General features: G+C 52.2%; 1 pseudogene; it reads right to left on the bottom strand.

Moving 5' to 3' along the window:
* The window catches only part of LOC106147195, a 5,463-nt pseudogene extending 1,235 nt beyond the window's left edge, over positions 1-4,228 (bottom strand).
* Positions 4,229-4,772: the final 544 nt, after the last annotated feature.

Raw genomic sequence — 4,772 nt, 5'->3', positions numbered from 1 at the left:
CATACAGCATTTTTAAGAATGCTTGGAGAGGGAAAGGGCTGGTCTTGTGCCCCGGGGAATCACCAGAGCCAAATCTGGAGGAGACCCAGAGGAGAAGCATGATTCTTATGTGTGGAATGAATTAAAGATTTTCTCTCTCTCTACTAAAGCGTCTTGCAAGCAGGGCGATAGCGCCTGGGTTGGTTTGTTTTTGAGACAGGGTCTGCTATGTAGCTCAGGCTGTCCTTGAACTCACTATGTATCCTAGGCTGGCGATCTTCCTGCCTCAGCCTTCTTCGTGAGTGCTGGGATTGCAGGCGTGCGCCGCCACGCCTAGCTAGTGCCTGGATGCTTTCATCAAGCTTTTATGTCTGCTATGTGTTCCGCACTTCACAGTTTAGAACTGCCTGCCTCCCTGGTTTGCTGTGAAAATAGACAACAGCAAGGAGAGGCTTTGAGCATCTCAGCTCTGAACCTGTGAGGCTGGGAGCCAGGCTGCGGCTTTGTCTGCTTGGAGGCCGAGCCTGGTGCACTCCATCTCTCCCAAAGTCTGATTTCTGAGGGCGTTTCCCGTTCCACACACATCTCAGTGGGCAGGTGATCTGACTACCGGTTACCAAGAAACGTCTATCGGAATTAGTAACACATCCATTGAGAGAGGATTTCCTGAGTGGGGACGGCAAGGACTGAAGCAACAGTGTCAGGACTAATTGGGTCCCTGGGGGAGGAGAGGGTCCCCAGGTGTGTGTAAGTGCTGCTCTTGTCCCTCGGCATCTGAATCCCAGAAGTCACCCCGGGACTTTGGGGAGTCAGAAGCCGCACAAATTGAGCCAATCTGGGTGTGAGGGAGCGGGGTGGGCAGTCACCTCGGTTAACACCCAGCTGACTCCAAATGCAAGGTGTGAGGGACCTGCTGCCTCCTACAGACAAAATGCAGATTTTGCTCCCCAGCCTGCCACTGAGATGACAAAGGATGAAAAGACACACATATGAAAGATAAAGGCCAAGGGGTTCTGGGGAGGGGTAGGGCGCTTCTGGTTGGCAGCTTGAGGGTTCCTACTTTGTTTCTGGAATTTGCTCTGGGCCTTAAACAGAAGACAGAAATGGGGATGTGCAGAGAGGGAAGGGAGGAAGAAGGGAACTGCTCGGGATGGGGGAGACAGGGATGAGGAGACCGGAGGAGCAAGGACAAGCAGGGAAAAGACGGCATCCAGAGACTAGAAGAGCAGTGAAAAGCTGGTGCATTCCCATTAATGCATTTGAGCCACTAACGTTCCCCGGTCAGTTTGGAAAGGGTTTTGATAGTCTGCTGATCTGGTCTTGTCAAGGGACAAAATGGGGCCAGGCATGTAGCTCAGCAGCACAAGGCCTGCCTGCCAAGCGCAAGGTCCTGAGTTTGATTCCCATTTCCAAAATAAGGACAAAATTACTATACATTTAGTTATAGATCGAATTGGCTTTTATTTCTGCTTCATGAACCAAGCAGGCTTCATTCTCCAAAACAGAGTGAGAGCCCCTGCTAGGTAATAGCGGAAGAGTAGGCTTTGTCAGCTGGGAATAAGGAAATACAACAACCTGGGGAACACACCTGACGGGTTAGTGCCAAGGTAATTCAGGCTGTTCTTAAAGCGGAAGACACTTCCTTGTTGTGCTGATTTGAGCAATTAGAATCTTGTTTTTGGGAAAATGCAGTCTGGTTTGGGGTCCATCTGCTTCCTTAAATTTTCAGTTAATTAGGTGCCATTTAGCATGAGTGACTCCATGTCTATTTGGTCTCTCTGTAGGGTCAACATGGTTAAGACCATGGGCGCCATGATCTTCACAAGTAGGGGGAATGGGCAGAGATTATCTCTAGCTTATAGACCGGAAACTGACAGAGAGGAGAGACAGAGAATAAGTTCCGAAATAATACAGCAGGAGGCAAAAGCACAACGGAACGTGAGCATTCAGCAACATGTGTGTTCCCTTCCACCCCTCTAGTTACTGCAGGCACGGGAGGGCCTGTGAGACAGCTGGAGGGACACAGGGACTGCACCGAGCGGGCGTCCACCGAGGAAGGAGCCTAGCCAGACGCTAGGCGAGATGGGAGGCCCTGAGGCCCTCCGCCCGTGCGAGATGGGTTTGGGGGTGCTTTGAGTGACAAGTGAGAGTGAGACTCTGCCACAGGACCAAGACCTGAGCAAGAACCGAAAACAAGTGACTCATGGGTCATGACATCTGCTGTTGGGGTAGCAGGTGGATATTTGTGAGGATATTTGTCCCGATTCTTGAGGCCCCAACACAGCCGCTGGAAAATACGGAATGAGATTAGGGAGAGGAAAAAAACAGGGGGTCGTTGGGGAGCACAGAAGGCCACGGGGTGGAATGGATGTCCAGCACCCTCGGAGCCAGTGGGATAGGGCAGCGCGGCGGCACTTTTTCCCGGAGGGTCTCAGGGAGTGAGCTCAGAGCGGCTCTGCTAACGAGTGTCTGGTCCTGGAATGCGAAGTCAGCACCTGACACACAAGGGAGCCGCAGAAGGCTAGGTGAGGCCAAAAAGATGCGAAGGGACTTCAGGGAGGGTGAAGAAGTGTGTGTGTGTGTGTGTGTGTGTGTGGGTACTGGGGACTGAACCTAGGGCCTTTGCATTGAGCTATATCACCAGCCCTTTTTCTAATTTTTATTTTCGGACAGGTCCTTGCTAAATCACCCAGGCTGGGCTTGAATTTGAGATTTTCCTGCCTCGTCCTCCCAGAGTGCTGGGATTACATATGGGTATGTGCCACCATAGGGGATAAGCAGATTCTTATAGGTTTCAAAATAAAATAAGAATCCCTAGTGTTAAAGTGGGAAAAAATTCAAAAACACTTCAGAGACATAAACTACAGTTTCATTGGTAAATCCTAACACTGGGGAATTTCTCCTAAACCAAAAATCATTGATGTGTGCGAAGATTTAGTTAACATTGTTGTTTGTATTGTGGAAGAAACGGAAATAACCTAAATGTCCTACAATAGGGGATTAATTGGGTAAATTTTCATTTATTCTTATAAAAGAAAATATGGACCCATTACAAATAATATTGCACATGTATGTTTAACAGCATATAAAGATTCTCATTATATATACATTAGACATATTATAGGTGATTATCTGTGAATTAATATAAAATTTTTGTTTTAAAGTACTTTTATAATGTTGCCTTCACAGGGTCAGCGCTGTCAATTTTTAAGTTGAAAATTTCCTCTCCCTTGCCACGTGAGGTGGTGCACACCTCTAATCCCAGCACTTGGGAAGCTGAGGCAGGAGGATCCCTATGAGTTTGAGGCTGACCTGGACTACATAGTGAGTTCAAGGCCAACCTGAACTCACGGTGAAGTGAGACCCTGTCTCAAAAAAAAAATTTTTTTTTCCCCTCTTCCTAATCTCATTCTGTATTTTCCAGGGGCTGTGTCCGGGCCTCAAGAATCGGGACAAATATCCACCTGCTACCCCAACAACAGATGTCATGACCCATGAGTCACTTATTTTCGGTTCTTGCTCAGGTCTTGGTCCCTGTGGCAGACTCTCACTCTCACTTGTCACTCAGAGCACCCCCAAACGCATCTCCCACCCCAGAGCCTCAGTACCTCCCATTTGGCTTAGCTAGGCTCCTTCCTCAAAGGCCATCCTGTCTGCTTGCCCCATCTCCTGGGAACCGGACTCGGCATCAATCAGCCAGAACACTCAATCCTGGCGCACCGGAACCGACGCACCCAGCCATTGCTCTGTGGCAGGGCAGCAGGGAGTGTGGACAGGTGAAACGCTGCATTGGTGTGCCTATTTATAGGTTGAGCAACTGGGGCTGCCCGGGAGAGACAGCTGGGTGAGGATGACACACCTGAAAGAGATTTACTTCTGAGTCAGCCGCTTTGGGGAGGTGAACGAAGCAGCGAGTCTGAAGGGCCGGAGGTGATGGAAAATGCACCCAGCCCGACCTTGCACGAGGTGTAGTTGTGAGCAAGAGTTAAGTTGCTGCCCTGACCAAGCGGCCTGGACCTGGACAGCGCAACCTTTGGCTAGGCTCATGGTCATCGCCAGCCCTGGGCAATTCCTCCATGTTGTCCATGACCTCGGGGCCAAGCTTTGGGGACCCAGGGGGGCCACCAAGATGGCAGTGGAGGAGTGCCCGTGCAAGGCCCAGAGCGGGTGCGCAATGGTCTGAGGCAGGGGCGACAGGAGGAACCACCGTGGCTTCCCGGAACTCAGGGATGCAAGGGAAGGGTGTCATGCTGATCACGGTTAGACCCGGGCAGGGGCCGGCAACCCTGAAAACCACAGGACTCGGTGCCTGCGCGGAACGCGGCGCTTACAAATATCTTTCTCCATTCACAAGCCAGAAGGTCGGGCTACTGGCATTTTGCAGCCCAGGAAAAGGAGGTCGCGTCCTTTGTCACCGTGCCCGCAGCTGCCAGGTTAGCGTTTCCTCTCCTGCAGCAGCCCCTCAGGCAGCGTAGGTTTTCTGGCTCCAACTTCTTGGGAGCAGGTGAGCGAAGGGGTGGGACGAGGCAGAGGCACAGTGAGGGCGGAAACCCTCCCTCCTGGATACCCGTTAGCAGGGTTGGGGAGCCAGGCTGGTGTTCAGGCGGCAGGTGCCCAGGTGACCTCTCCCTGCGCTCGGGAGCTAGATGCACCCGAGAGGGTGCGGAGGAGGGGGCCACGGGAGCCAGCAGGATAGGAGGCGGGCCGAGCGCGCTCGGCTTTCCAGGACAGCCTTCCCGCGGGCGAGCCGAGGGGGTGGAGTGGGCGCGCGCGGGGCGGGCCCTCGGTGGCCC

Source organism: Chinchilla lanigera, unplaced genomic scaffold, assembly GCF_000276665.1.
Source record: "Chinchilla lanigera isolate Chin_1 unplaced genomic scaffold, ChiLan1.0 scaffold00007, whole genome shotgun sequence".
In the NCBI taxonomy this organism is placed as follows: domain Eukaryota; kingdom Metazoa; phylum Chordata; class Mammalia; order Rodentia; family Chinchillidae; genus Chinchilla; species Chinchilla lanigera.
The sequence above is the reverse complement of the archived record's forward strand: the minus strand, read 5'-3'. Positions and strand labels throughout refer to the sequence as shown.